Genomic DNA, 16,299 nt, shown 5'->3' with positions numbered 1-16,299 from the left:
AGTTCATTATATAAATGTCTGTTCCTCCCTCCTCTGCAGCTTTATTTTATGAGGTCTTTGATGACATGGATTACACTTTACTAATATTTGTTTTTCCCGTAGCTCTCATTTTGTGGTCTTGATCATTATAGGTGTTCAGGTAGAGTTACATCTCTTAATTCGGTTAGCATTTCATCTGGCATTGGTGGGATAGGATTTGTGATAAATGATAAATGCTTTACTGCTTACATAAGAGGGGACTACTTGGAAGAAGGTCTTTGTGGGAGGAAGACTAGACTTCTTAGTCGTCCTTGAAACTAGATATCAAAATTTTGGCTGAAGGACTGTGAGTGGAAGACATGAGCAACATTGGATGTGTGCCCTTAAAACAAAAAGGAATGTCTTTCACTTCCTTTTCCCCCCCTCTTCCCACATGCAGGAATGTAGAATTAGATGGTGTGGTAAAGTATATTTGATCATGAGGATAAGGGCAACTTCCTAGGCTTTGATGAAACCCCCTATTCCACCTGCAGTCTTTCCTATCTTGGTGTAATTGCAGTCTCATCCTTCCAGGTGTTTAGGCTGAATACCTTACAGCTACCCTTGATTCTTCACTCTCTCAAAGAAAGGTATCCAATCCATCAGCAAATCGCACTGGCTCTACCTACAAACAGATCCCAAATCCACCCACTTCTCACCACCTCTGCTGGTCTGAGCCACTACTACCTTTTGCCTGAATTGCTACAATAGCTTTTCATGATCTCACTGCATTTATCCCTGCACGATCAACAGCCTGTTTTTCAGAAAAGCCAGAGAAATCCTTTAAAACCCTAAGCCAGATCAATTCACACACTCCCACCCCTTCTCCAGTCCTCCAAAGGCTTCTCACCTCACTCAGAGATGAGAAGTTCTAGAAATGGCCTACAAGGTGCTGCATGGTCTGGTCCCATTACCTCTAGCTTCATTACTACTTTCCACTCACTTATCTGCTCCAGCTGCTTCATAGCTCCTTGCTGTTTCTCATACACTTGGTACACTCTGGTCTTGGGGCCTTTGAATGGGTTATTTCCTCTGCCTGAATGATCTTCCTCCAGATACCTGCATGGTTAATTTCTATACCTCAAGTCACTTGCTCAAATGCTTGCTCAAAAATCTTAACTAGACCTACACTGAAAATGCTATTTAAAATGGCAACACCTCCCTATCTTCCCTATCACCCATTTGCTTTTTCTCAATAGCACTTACCACCTTCTAATATGCTCTTCAATTTATTTATTTTTTGTCTATTGTCTAGGCCCCCTACTAGAATATAAGCTCCATATGGGCAAGGATTTGTGTGTGTATATATATGTATATATTTTTTCACCACTGTATCTCCTGTGCCCTGGCATATAATAAACACTCAATAAGTATTTGTTGAAGGAGTAAAAATGGAAGGACTCTGGAGCCCCAGCACCACGAAACTGCTATATCAGCCCCTAGATGTTTCTGTAACACAGAAATAACATTGCTTTTGGAAGGTTAGGTCTTGGTTTACAGCAGCCTACTCCAAATCCTAACACAAACATTAAGAGCCTGAGTTTTGGACTTGAGAAGACATGATTCAGTCCTATCAGCCCCCTGCTGGAAACCCTGCAACAGCCGGCTTTAGCGATGAAAATAACTTCTAATTTCCTTACCAGGTCCACAAGAGACTAGATTTGATCTGGCTCCTGACTTCATCTCCCATTTCTTCTCTTACTATTCTCCACCATGTTTGTGTCCTCATTAGGGCCTTTGCACCCACTGTTCTACCTGCCTCCTTGGTGTCAGGTCTTAGTTCACCATCTACCACTTCAGACAGGTCTTTGGACACATGACCTGAAAATAGAGCCTCTTCTATCCCTGACTGAGGATCACCACTTGTCTTTTCAACCTGCTTTGCATTCTTGGTAACACTTAACATAATTGTGCCTTAAACTTCTAATCCTTTGCCTCCCAGTATTGTCTGCCTAAATTGGGCATTGGGAGATGGCACATCTGCTCCCATCCTCTTTTGGTTGAAGGTTGGATCCAAGAGTTTTAAGTCCTTGCTCACTCTAAGCTGCTTGTGGGCCCAGATATTTCAGGGACAGGCAGCAAAGATGCTGGGTGCATGTTTCTGGTGACTTTATCAATGTTGGGTGGTGGAAGCTCTCCAGGAGTGCTGGACTCAGCGATATGGCTGAGGGGCTGTGAGAGGGCACCAGAGGCATCAGATACCCTTGATTCTTGCTCCCTGCCTTCCACAGGTGTGGAAGCTTTATGAGAAAATGATCTTGTCTGTCTCTAGTAGTCTATTTTTAGTGCATAGAGTGGTGCCTCACCTTAGCTGGTGCTCAGCAAATGTTAGTTGAATGAGTTAATTTGATGCCTTAGTCTTTCTTTGTCTTACTTTCCTCATCTGTAAAAGGGGAGGGGGTCTATGATTCAATTGATCTTGTAAGGTTATTGTGAGTGTTAAATCAAATAAAACATGCAAGATGCCAAGCGTGGAAAATGACCACCAGAAATTCTAAGCTATTATGACTGTTTTGATCTAGGGAAGAACACTTAACCTTTCTAGGTCTCATTTTAACAATAATCACAGTTTTACCTTCCTCCAAGTTGGAGAAAGAGCAATATGTGGTAGTATGGGTGACAAGATTATATAGACAGACATAGTTATTTTCACTTATCATTTATCCTTTCCAGGTGCAAGGGTTAGTTACAGCTGGAAGGCAGTCAAAAACTCCTGTCCTCATGAGGCTTCTGGTCTAATAAAGGAGACAGACAATAAATAGAATATCTATATTTATGTCTATAGCTATCTACCTATGTTATATATTCATTTATATTTATGATATAGAATTTATATATGTTAGATATATAAAGTATGAGAAATGGAGATAAGTGCTATAGAGAAGAATAAACCAGAGGAAGAAGACAGAGAGTGCTGGGGGTTGCCGTTTTAAATAGGAGCCTTCAGGGAAGCCCTTACTCAGAAAGAGAGATTTGCATGAAGACCTGACAAAGAAGATGAAGCAAGCTGAGTATTCTTGGGCAAATTACATTGTTTTGTTTAGCAGTGAAAGTGCACTAACCTCTTCTGTGGCAACAATCATCTTATGGCTCTAAACATCAAAGATTTATTTCTTGCTTGTATTATATGTTCATTCTGCTTTGTCAGGGAGTTCTGTTTGATACTGTCTTCACTCAGGGACAAGCCCCTACTGTGTGGAATGTCATGGGTTGCAGAGGTAGGGGACAGAGAGGGCTGATGGGGATCTCATACCGGCAATTAAATGCTCCAGCCTGAAAATGACACATATCACTTCTGCCTACATCCATTGACCAGAAGGGGTCATATGGCTCTGCCCAACGGCAAGGGGGCAGGCAAGTATGAACTTCCCAATACTTGAAAGGGGAGAAAAACTGACCGTGAACCAACAATAGAAATTTCTACTACATTTAATAATCTGCTTTTTCTACATCATAATATATGACAAAAATATTCCTATGATTTTCAATATACATGTGTCATCTTTTTAAAAATCTCTTATTACAGGAAATTGCAAATACATACAAAACAGGATGGTATCCTGAACCTTCAGGTATCCATCCCCCATCAACACATCACTATTCCTAACCACTGAAAAGTTTACATTGTACAAATGAGCTTTTTTTATCCAATCACCTGTATTGGGTGTTCAGGGATTGCCAAATTTTTGCCATTGTAAATCATACTGCACTGACATTCTAACTCATAAGTTCTTTATCATTTATTTGATTATTTCAGTATAATAAAACCTCTGGCCCTTTTAATTACAACTTCTCAGACTCACCTTCCTCCCTTCTAACTGACTTATTGGGCCCTTGCTTGTCCCCATGGCAGGGCACAGTCCCAGGATAAAGGAAAGAGCAGAGTGGCAGGTCATGCCCAAGCAATAGGTTTTTACTCTAGACTAATATGTATTCCAAGGAAAATATGATTAATATATAATTGATCAGACTGAATTAAAAGACGATCTGTCATTTAATTAGAAAACATTTTTTAAACCCCTAAAAGGTTCTACATAAATCCCCTCATTGGAGTGAGTGCTTTGAGTGAGGGCAGCCTTGGAATTTCATGGAAAGGTATGAGTCCTGGTGTTAGGCACAAGCTCCATTATCCATGAGCTGCATGACCTTAGCCTAATTGTCTAGCCTCTCCCACCCTCCATTTCTTCCCACTTGTGAAGTGGCAGTTCTAACTCACAGGCTTGTTGTGATGTGTAGATAACCTGGTGTTTGTAAAAAACATCTATTACTGGGCCTGGCATATGGTGGGTGCACAATAAAAACCTCCTTTTCTTTTTTATTCTCTGTCTTTTATTTTCAGAATATACTCAGGGCACAAGCACAGCAGTGATTCTGAATGACAGTGTTCACATTATAGTTCTTGGCAAGTACATTTCTTCCAGAGGACACGTTGAACAATCAATAAAATTGGTTCAAAATTAGTATTTTTCCATGACACCAAAATTGGGTAAATTCTTTCAGGTAAACCCTTTCTTTGGAAAATCCCCATTCCCTCATTGGCAGTAGCCAAGTGCTATTTACCCCAGGACCCAACACCTTTCAATTTTTTATTTTCAATGTTAATAAATGATTTAGTTCATTTCCTGTTTTCCTCTGCTCACTGACCCGCTAGCAGCCGTCACAAGCCAGCCTTAAAATAACTGCACTGGTAAACAACTGATTCAAATTATTAGTAGAATATCTGTAATTGTGTTTCATACTCAACCCCACTGCAAATAGGCAGACATGACTCCTAGCATTCAGCTACATGTCTTGGTGATTGCAAGTGAAGAATAGGTTTAAGAGGGCTTGGAAAGAAGGTTTTCATAAAACCTTAAAAGATGTATTTAATGTTGGTAGGAACAGAAGGCTCTGTCTTGCTCTTGTCTGTAGCCCAGAATGCCTGACACACACCTGCTACACGGTAGGCATTAATCAGTACATTTGGGTTGAGTGGATGCCAGTAGGGGAGTAAGTGTTTTCCCTCCCTACATTTTTTTTCAAGACCCTTTTTATGTTATTAGTATGTTTCATCATTTGGAGTTTCTTCATTCTCATTGTCAAATTCTTTGTATTTCTCACCGTATCTATGGAGAGGCTGGCTCTCAAAGAGAGTTTAGTAAATGTTTATTGAATGAACAAAATGTACAAAAGATCTTCTGCAAAAGATATTGGAGACTAAACCTTGAATGTTTTGAGAGAGAAAGACTGAAGGAGAGCGAGAAAGACAGAATGCATACATGCCTTTGCTCACAGGTAGGTACACAGATATGGGCTCATATGTGTGATTTTAAAGTGTTCCCCTACCAGGTGGGACCCCAGATCATACTGGTATACTAAGATGTGTACTCATGGTTCATGGCTTTGTGCTGTTGAAATTTAATTAAGAAAACTCAAAGCAGCATTCAAATTTGGTTTCTCAACAGTGATTTCGATGACTCGAGTTGTTTTTTCCATCCTTATTGCTTTCAGATATACATAAATCCTTTTCCCTCTCTCCATTTTTTTCCATGTGTGTGAAACGTGATGCTTTCTAGTATTCTTGGGTTCTTTTGGAATCCAGACTTTTCACCTCCTCCACATCTGCTATGAAACCGAATATTGATTAATGTGACCTGTAAACCTAACCAGTTAAGTGACGCCAATGACCAATTCCTATTCCTGTTTTTTTTTTTTTTTTTAGGATTTTCTATCATTTTTTCCAATCTTTCTTCACCGTGCTTTTTTTGGTTTACAAAAAGATTAAAGGAAAATTATACCAGCAATAAAGTTCTCAACCACATCTGAGGCTTATATTCCAAGCCTTTTGACTAGCATTAACCTCCCATCTCACTGACTTCAAGATAGAAATATTTCTAACCTTACCATTTTAGTCATGAAAATTACAATGTAACATAAATATACACAAAGCCTAATCATCTCCAGAAAGTAATTCTTATTTCTTTGAAAGATTCATAAGTATGACAAATAATAATTAGCATTAAAATAGGGCCATCACTCAGTGAGTTTATAGGAAGAAAATACACTTAAAGAGAAAAAAATTGTAATGCTAAAGAGTCTGATATTCTGACTTGGACTGGTGGAAAGGATGCTTGCTAAAAACCAAGAGAGTGACTATTAAGTAATAAGATTACATTTTCCCAAACCGAATAGGATATGTATGGAGTCTCACCATCACAAAATTCCAGGAGGTGCTATTTACATAGAACACAATGAGATAGGGACACTCTGTAGTTGTGCTGTGTGACCTGAAGTATGCATAGAAATGAGCAGCATCTTCCTTAAAGTAGCAACCTCTGTAGACAGCATACGTAATCCAAAAACATCACCTTGTTCAAAATTTTGGAATTACCTTGAAAGTCTATGTTATATTCTTTGGAATGCCCTTAATAGTTGCAAATAATCCTTTGGTGGTAGATTTGACATTTGTAAATATTAAAAATCTTTAGGTACCAAATTTCATGTAACAAGTACAACCTAGGGAAATGTCATTTTTTTGTTATAAAAAGAAAGAATTGGGAGACATTTAGGTTAATTTTTCTGCGTGACTTGAGTGACTAAGAAAGCTTTTCCTACGAAGATAGGAGAAGGTTAGGAGCAAAGGAAACCTCAGTAGAATAAGCATGCAGTCTCCCAATATAATTTTGAAGGGAAGAATGTTAATTTGAATATATTGTATTTTTTCCCAAGTTTTATTTTGTTAAGATTGCGTGTAAAATCTAATTTGGGTGCTAATATTGGTGCCTTGGTCTCCTCAGGGACAAAATGGGAAAAGCATACTTTAAGGAGACTGTTTCTGAGAATGTGTAAATTAAGAGCTTGAGAGGTTGTTCTGGAGATTTCACATTACAATCTAGGTGGAATGTTCTCTTAGAAAAACCTCTGTCTTGAGGCCAAGGACTTGATCTCCTGCCCTAACCTCATTATGGCTGATCAACACTAAGTGGTCAGCATTCATTCGGCAGCACCATTTTGCAGAAGGGATGTCTAGAGGGACATCCCTAACAATTATGAGTTAACACGATTCCCAAAACGTTACATTTTCACACTTCACCTGTTGATTAGAGATAATTCTGCACAAAATTTCCAATTGGGGACAGAATAATCAATCAACCAAGATCTTTCTCTTGATCCTTTTGGTTCGATAATGAATCCAAGTCCTAATTAGGATGAACGTGTTGGACTTTCCTGAAAAGCACGAAAGCACTCCTGGTTTTAGAAGAGAAAACCACAAACTCAGCAAATAAAACCAGTGTTTGTACACAGCACTATTACTTCTCCCAACTGAGAAGCCCCATTTCCTAGTTTGCTTCTTTTGAAAATAGAATCTGTTAAGATTAGTCAGGGCTGGTGGGGGAGGGCTCTTGCCTGAGGTCCACGTGTCTATCTGACTTGTGTTGGTCTACTTTTGTCGTGGAACTCACAGAATCGTGGGAGACAGTGTTGAGTGACCCCTTTAATGTTTAGACGGATATTCATAATGAAATAGATGTCTGGCCCTCGAAGCTAACTTCTTAGTCTGCAGGTATTTTGGTTTACAAAGGCACAAATAAGAATGGATGACATTGTCTTGGGTGAAGCTACAGAGATTAAGAGGGAAAATGAGCAGGGGATGGGGAGAGGGGAAGGAGATCTCCTGCTGAAAGTTAAAATGTTGTCACCTAAGGCAGAATACTGACTAAAACAAGAATCCTGTGTGTTAAAACCATATCGACCTAGAGAGTTTATTCTTCAAGTCCAACTTTCCCAGACATCCAAATAACCTACCTTGATCTTCTTAATGCCCCAAAGTAATTGCAAGTTTTCTTAATGGCTTGTTTTCCTTTAACATTCTTAGGACCCTCAATTTTTGCAAAAGCTAGAGCAGGCCTCTGGGGGTTCACATTACACAGTTTCCATGACCATATTATGCATTTCTTCATAAGCAAAGCCAGTTGGGCACTTGGTTTTTTGGCTTTTTTATTTTTTTCTGTTTTCTTCCCTGGCCAATTTTTCATACTGTAGAGTGACATTTGAAAGACTTTTCTCATGACCAGTGAACTTCTATCTGTTAATGAAAGTACATCCTCCAATGCTTGGCCAAATTTAATAGTTCTGCTTTACCTAGAAATGAGGACATAACAGACTAGAACAAGTTAAAAATAGAGTGAGCAGACATAGAAGAATGTTGTAAAAACTCCTGTCATTTTTTTTCCCTTTTTAAGCCTTAAAGTCATTTACCTGCCAGGTGGAACTTATTTGGATAATACAGCACAGATGTACCTTGTTGTACCCAACAGATGAATTCCTGAAAAGCTGCGTTTGATAGAATTTTTATAAATTGAATCACATTTTTCCTGTAGACTTGCATTATAGTAACAGAAGCCATTATCCACATTTGACTGATTTTCAATTGGCAGAGGCCTCTAACACTTGAGCTTCAAGTTTCTCAGCCAAATTTCTATGTCAAATAGTTAATGATCTGGAAATAATAAGCACTTATGTGAGCTAGGGGAACACTTTACTTAAAGGAAATTTGATTGTATTCCTCTGAAAGTAAAGAATCTTTATTGCATGGTGTGAATTTTCACTCATGGAATCCTAGACCATCAGGAACATTAGAGATGATGCAGACCAAACCTCTCTTTTTGCAGATGAAGGGACCAAGGCCCTGAGCACTTATTCATCTATGGCAGCAGGTAACAATATAGTATGAAGAAAGAATATTCATTGTGAGATTAACAGGCTTGAATTCAAATGTTCTCTTCCAACTGCACTCACTGTTTGGCTTTGGGCAAGCTATCAGAACTTTCCAAGCCCAGTTTTCTCATCCTTAAGACAAGGGTAGTGTGAGCCACCTCTTGGGGTTTTTATAAGAATTAAATGAGGTACTGTATATAAAGTGATAACACAGTGTCTGGGACGTAATAAGAATTTAACGAATGCTTACCTTCTCTTCCCAATTTTCCTTCTTTGGATTTTTTTTGTAATTTAAAAATGCATTTCTTTTCAAATTGCAAAGATAATAATGCTGAATAATGCTTGTTGCTGAAATTTAAAGAAGGTCAAAGAATATAGAACAAAAGGCAAGTGATTTCTTTTCATTCTCCCCGGCCCTTTTCCTTTTTCCTCTTTCTAAAGGAAAGCGCTGTTAATAGTTTGGTTTTTACTGAGAGTCCTGGTCCAGGAGAGTCCAGGAAATAGACGCTGGGAATATTAACCCAAAATGTTATTTGTGTGTATTTGTGAAGTTGCCACTTTTCCCCCAGAGCTCAACGTGCATTTATCAAAGCACGAAGTTGGCAGCCAATATTCAGAGCCGGCCAGAGGTTCTGGAGTCGGACCTCCATCAGTCAGCCATAATTTTCATGCCAGTGTAAACCTTTGCTTAATTGCTCTGGCCTGGCCATCTCAGAATGACAAGCCCATCAGTAACGTGTGGAAATATAGAATACTGCTTGCCTTAAATGTCAGCAGTGTAGCTGTGGTGTTGGCCTGGAATTTAGACATGATTTCCAACCCAGTTGCCCTTTATAAGTTGTTGTGTTAGCAGACAGAGATGGCAAAGGGAACATTTTGGGGGTCACCTGAAGGGAGAGCAGCCCACTGAGGCTGCAGAAAGGACTTGTTCCTGCACAGGGAGGAGGGGACGGGGTGGGGCGTGGGGGAAGCCAGTGCCTCCCCTCTGAGGCTGGTGCTGGGATACCTAGAAACTGCCTTGATCATCCTTCCATTGCCCTCCCCAACTCCCCTCAGGTTTACCTCAGGGCCATCCCATCTTCTTTGTGTGTTACTGAACGTTATCTTTCAGATAATCACAGAGTATTTATATAATTAGCCTAATTGTGGCTAATTGTGTGTGGGCACTGTGTAATTAGGAAACAGCCTCCAACATGCGGCACAATACTTAGGCCAGAGACACTATACATGCAAAGCAGCCACTTGATCCTTCTTCCCATTCAGGGATTTTCTCCTTTCAAGGTGCCAGAAAAGAAGAACAGACCTCTTTGTAAATCCATTATCTGCAAACAAGGCCCCTGACAAACACGTTTGCAGGAAAACAAGGGCTCTGTAAAGAGTCTTGTGTTTCAGCACTGGTAGTCAAAGCCATGTGCAGGGGAATGCAGTGTTGTCTCTGGAATTGGCAAAGGTTTCCTCTCCTACACTGAGCAACAAGGGGGTAGAATTGCAATCTTGCTCAGGTGATTCCCTCACCCTGAGAAGTCTCACTGAGGGTGGCTGTGAACTGAGGCCTTGCATACACTGGCATTAACATACGCTAATTAGCATGAGTTTGGGGATGGTAGGAAGGTATCAGCCTGACCACGAATGCCATATTCCAGGCTCTACAATGGTCATAACAGTGACCACGTGTTGAGCCTTTAAAATCTGCCGGGCCAGGCACTGTGCTGAACATTGGCATGAATGATCTTACTGAACCTCTCTGTTACACCACCCTTGTGGGGTGTGGGGTAGGTACTACTATTATCCCCATTTTATAGAGGAGGAAGCTGAGGCTCCAAAAGGTGAAGCAAGCTGACCTAAGTCCCACAGCCAGTGAGTAGCTTCACAGCAATTTGAATCCATGTTTCTTGAGCCCAAAGCCTTGCTCACACCATGCCTTTGGGATAAAGGATTACCCATCAGTACACATTTATTTTTTATATTTACTCGCATGTTTACTTTCATTGGCTGCCTGTGGGGTGGGGTGGGAATTAAGTAAGGACTGGTATGAGCTGGGGCTTGAGGGTGCCGGGACCACCGTCTGGAAGCTTGAGGGAAGGATGAGGGTAAAGTGTTGACGGGGAAGGTAGCAAGGGGTGAAGAAAATCAGCTATGTCGGCACCCAGACGTGGTGTCGTATGGGCCAGACGGAATCATAGACTTCACCAGACAGGCAGCTTCACGGGGCCAGCACCCTTCCCTGTCTATACCACCAACTCTTAGAAAAGTCCTGGCGCTCTGAGAGATGCTCGATAGGTATTGAATGAATGAAACTCCTAGGTGAAGGGTGGACAACACATGTCTACAGAGTCCCAGTGGTTATGGAAATGAGTGATGCTGGCCAGATTAAAAACAAACCCCAAATGAACACAGAAAAAAGGGATAAATGCTAAGAGGGACAAAGGTCCGGAGAGAGTGTATGTGTGACTTCACTAAGTCACAAAGCTAGCGAGTAGCGGAACTATTGATAGTACCCAGGTCTCCCAACTTTCTATCCAGTATTTTTTCTATTACCCCTGCTACTTAAGCTCATCAATGTATATTTTTTGCATTCACAATCACAGACTTACTAAATCTGAGCCATTGCCCTCAATTTACTAGGTATGAGTTATGAGGCCCAGACAAGGAGGTATGAAGCCCAGAGAGGGAAAAAGACTTGCCCAGGATCATGCAGCAGGTAAATGGCACAGCCAGGTCCCCTATTAGCCTAAGGCCATTCCTGCTAACCCATGGGCCCTCATAGATACCCAGGGCATACCTGGCTTTGTGGGCAGTCAAAACCCTGTGAGAGCACATTAAGTTGTTCTGCTATCTGAAAACTGGGACACATTTTTAACACATTAACTGCCACAGTAGAAAAAAAAATTTTTTTCTTGGGGACACAATGTTTTATTATGAAAATAGAATAAAAACTTCAAAAACAAAACTTTTTAATTTAATGAAAAATTTGTTATTTTTTGTTTTCTGTGCTTGAGTTATATGCAATTAAATTGTCAATATTAATTGTAACAATAAGAACATTAATAAATAAGATTTTCATGAACCAACTGCAGGGTTTTGACCAGGGGGCCACCATCACATAACACGTATGTTACAGCATGGTAGCGTGAATTACCTACACACCACATGGTTCCCAAGGTAAAGGACGTGTGCTTCATGAGGCCCAGGCTCAAAACTAGTGTGAGTTAAATACAACTCACATGGCAGCTAATGGGTTAATTATATCTTGGGAAGTAAACCACTGTTATGCCAAAAGTTGGATTTATATTAAGTATGTTTTCCCCCATAGCATCAGGGAATATTAGATCTGGAAGGGCCTCTTAGAGAGCAAAGAATCCACTACCCTCATATTATAGATGAGGAAACTGAGGCCCAGAGGGATTAATTGGGAATATTTTTGTCATTTACATTATGCTACTGTCTCATCAGTGTCATTCAGAAACCAGGGAAGGTAAGACAAAGAACAGAAGTCTAGTAGATAGAAGAAAGTTCTCAGCTCTTGCAACGAGTAATTCTTTTGCACTTACAAATGTCCCTTTCCATTGGAGCACGTAGGGTACAGATATAATGAGGTTTCATAAAGGGACACCAGCAGGAGTAAATGATGCTCAGTATCTTTATTCCTGCATGCAGGAGGAAAGAGTTGGTCTTTGTAAAAGATGCTCTTTGATGCTTGCCAGGAGGACTCATTCCAGGGAGGCACAGCCTTGAGCCAAACTTTGAAAAGAAAATTAGAGAAGGAGGCAAGTTTGTGGACGGTGCTCCTGCAAGATCGCTCACACCGTATCACGGTCAATGAGGTGTCTTCAGCGGTGACATCCAGGCTGGAGACTCACAAGCCCACAGGGCCAGCCGGTACATAAAAGAGGAAAATGGAAAGTGTTTGTCTCATCTCATTGTCAGATCCAGTGATTGTAGCAGCATTGGCACTTTTTCTTTTTTAAAGAGAATCTGGAAACTTGATTTTTAAAAGTTTTAGGAACTATTATAATTACATGTTTTAAAATGCAGTGTAGGGCAGAAAAACAAAAACAAAATCCCCACATCTGAGGTCAGAGTTGACTACTGGCCTGCCTCCGGGTAACCTCAGGTTTAGAACTTAGCTGAGCTGACTGATCAGATCAGAGGTTGAGGCCTCAGTGGCTAAGATAGGACCAAGGACCAAGGTGTGTGGGAACTTCATTTGAACCCACCGTAGACAGTCAAATTGTTTTGAACATCCAAGTGCTCTTTCATGCTAGGAAAAAAAATAATATCCATGTGGGATACAGTGGTGTTTTATGAAAAGTGCACTGGCTTAGGAGACAAGAGCTCCAGTCTTGGTGACTCCCATTTTTGGTTTAGTGACCTTGGGAGAATAATTTGTCTCCCTGACCCTCTGATCTATAAAGTGAGGCCCTTTGTCCCGGTCTTAACCACCTAACAGGTTTGTTGGTGATCAAATAAGATAAGACTGTAAAAATACTCTGTAATCTCTAACATGCTATGTGAATGAGTCTTGAAAATCTGATGAATCGATTTTTTTATATGAGGAAATGGTAACATAAAGGAAAAAGCACAGATTTTTGAGTCATATAAAAGCTAGGATCAAATTCTGGATTCCCTATCACCAGCTGTACTTCCTAGAGTAACATTTCTTTGTTCTCAGGCTTAGTTTCCTCATCAACAAACTAGGATATTAGTGTTTCTCTTCATCATGTTGTTGTGAAGATTAAATGAACTGATGTATGTGGTTGATGTACCTAGTATAAATAGTAGGTGCTCAATAAATGTCATTTCCTTTATAAATATATGATGAGAATTCATTAACTCAGAAAGGCATGACATTATGAAAGAGAACTAGTAAGTAGTATTCTCCCTTTTTCTGAAAGGGTAGCATGTTGAACAAAGGAGAAAAAGAGATTTGGTAGATTAATTTGGTGTCTTAAGCATGAGAAGGCAACTCAAGATGCTTACAATGGTTGATAGAAATGAGTCTTCCAAGCAGGACAGCATGGGCAAGACACTGGCAGAGAGATAGAACAGGCTCCATCCAGGAAAGGGAAGGGTGAGACACACAGGGTGTCTGAAGCATAGATCTGGGGTGGTGGAAGGGAATAGGGACAGCTATGAAGGTAGACAAGCCTGGTTTGCTTTCCCAGGAGTTTGTTTTATTTTGTAGACCATGGGATGCCAACAAAAGTGTTAACACAGGGAAGAATCATGATCAAACTCACTTTTCAGGGAGAACTTTCTGGTTGGAGCATGAGGATGGATGGGAGAGGAATAATAATGGAGGCAGAGAAATTCATTAGGAAGCTGTTCAGCTAGGGCAGGGGCAGTGAGGAGAGGTGTAGTCGGGAAAGCACCTCAGAGATGCAGATTTGGACGGTACCCCTGTAATGCAGAGAAATCTTGGTGTATTATTTCTGGAGGAAACATTTCCTTTTCCCAGCTGAACTGCCTTTTAAAACCATTATTATTCTGGTCAATGAAGGAGAGTGTAGGAGGCTTTAATTGGTTTCCTGAGCAGACCAATGTTTAAAATGGTTGACTAGGGAGACCTGTGATAATAGATTCCATCTTACTACTTCAGTGTGTGTCTCTGCTTCTGGTAGCCTCTTTTGAAATAATAGTATGAGATTTCAATATGTTCTATCATTCTAAAATAAAGTCAAAATGATTTTATCTTACTCTAAAACATAAAGCAATCAGGCATCATTAGTAATACCAAAAGGGATTATGTGAAAGTGTAATATTAAAATGTTAACATCTGTTCTGGTCTCAGGCTTTATTGAACTTTTCAAACTTTTAGATGAAGAAATATCAAACTTAAAGTGAAAGTACTCCAAATGAATAAAAAACTTTGTCCTCCTGACAATGCTGGAAGAAAATGGAAAATGTATTCCATCTTCAGGGAGAGATTAAAGAGAGTAGAGTTAAAGAGATTTTTTTATACTTTGTATCTGAAAGGCTCCATTTAGGGTTGGTCTGTGTCACCTAAGTTAATTCTGTCCTGGAATAACTTTGCCTGCCCAGTTCTTAGGTTCCATTTCCCAAGCTGCAGTAATCAGGGTCCCAATACAAAACAGATGGCCACTCAATTGGGGGTATTTCAGGAGGGTTTAATGAAAGAATTATTACAAAGGTGTGGACAAGATCAAGGAAAACTAACAAGACCTTGCCTCTAATTACAGCCTGAGGCTTCAGAGCCATTAGCACCCCTAGGTCCAAGGGTGCTGGAATGAGGTGGTTACTGGAACCTGGAGAGAGCTGTAACTCCAGGAGAGAGCCATCTGATAAGAGCCATCCATGGCTTTGGTGGAGAAACACGGCCAGTGCCAAGCCATGATCTGATAGAATAGGAACTAGGAAAATGATTACTCTCACCTCACTCTCCTCTCTTCCATCTCACCCCTCATAGTCTCCTGTGGGTACCTCCACTGGCCAAACCCAGCCACAAGCCAGTGTGCGTGGGAGCTTGATGATGCACATCATGAAGGTCAACCTCCCTGAGCAGAAAGCAGGTTGGAGAAAGGTCGAGAGGGGCTCTGTGTGGGTACACAGAGAACATCCAACATACGGGATTCGTGAGTTGTTGGTATCAGACATGCTGAGGAGGTAGTTGATGTGGTGAAGGTCTTGGGTCTGGAGTTAGGCAGTCTGCCTTTCTCAGTTTTGTCATTCATTATCTATTGGCCATGGGCAGTTTTCACATCTATGACATTTTTAAATAGAAGCCATCTCCTAGTATGCAAATTTTTAATTCACCAATATCAATTTTCCCACCTTGAAGAAGTCATTGACCCTTTGGTTTGTCTTCTGTACAATAGGATAAGAATATCTACCTGACAGGATTGTTGTAAGGATTGGGACAAATGGGAAAACATTTAGCACAGTGCCTGGCTCAAAAACTAGAGAGAGGAAATATTAGATTCAAAGTGTCCTTCAGTCCAAACAAGATCAGTTCTTCAGAAGAATCCTGAGATTTTAGCATTTGAGTGGCCTCTCTCATAGACAGAGTAGGTTGCTATAATCAACTGATAGTTTTAGGGTATTTGAGACTAAGCAATAAAGATCTTCTAGGTGCTAGAGTCTGGGAATTCATTTATGTTCATTATACATTGTATCATCCTTATTCTTTAGAGCCAATAGAGTCTTCACTTTGGATGTTAACTAGACATCCTAGCCAAGAGCTGAAGGGAGAACGGAGCTAATGTTTATTTTGCCCAATAGGAGGTAAGCTTCACAAGGGCAGGGACTTTGTCTGTCTTGTTTCCTACCATATCGCCAGCTTCTAGCTCAAAATAGACACCTGATATGGATTTCTTTCTGTTGAATGAATGGAAAACTTACTTTGGAAAAACCTGAGAAATCAAGACATCTCCTGGAACCACAACTTCCCAAAAATGTTTCTTAATTTTTTCACCTTTTTGGGAGTTTAAAGAGCTAGATGATACTGTTCAAACATATAGGGGCTTTCTGAAATTGTTTCCAAAACTTTGACCTTGACCGTGACCACTATTGAAGTGCACAAAATTCAGGGACCATTCTAAGGCCTCCAGTGAAGCCATTCCACAG

Source organism: Lemur catta, chromosome 7 (genome assembly GCF_020740605.2).
Source record: "Lemur catta isolate mLemCat1 chromosome 7, mLemCat1.pri, whole genome shotgun sequence".
NCBI lineage: Eukaryota > Metazoa > Chordata > Mammalia > Primates > Lemuridae > Lemur > Lemur catta.
The sequence above is the reverse complement of the archived record's forward strand: the minus strand, read 5'-3'. Positions refer to the sequence as shown.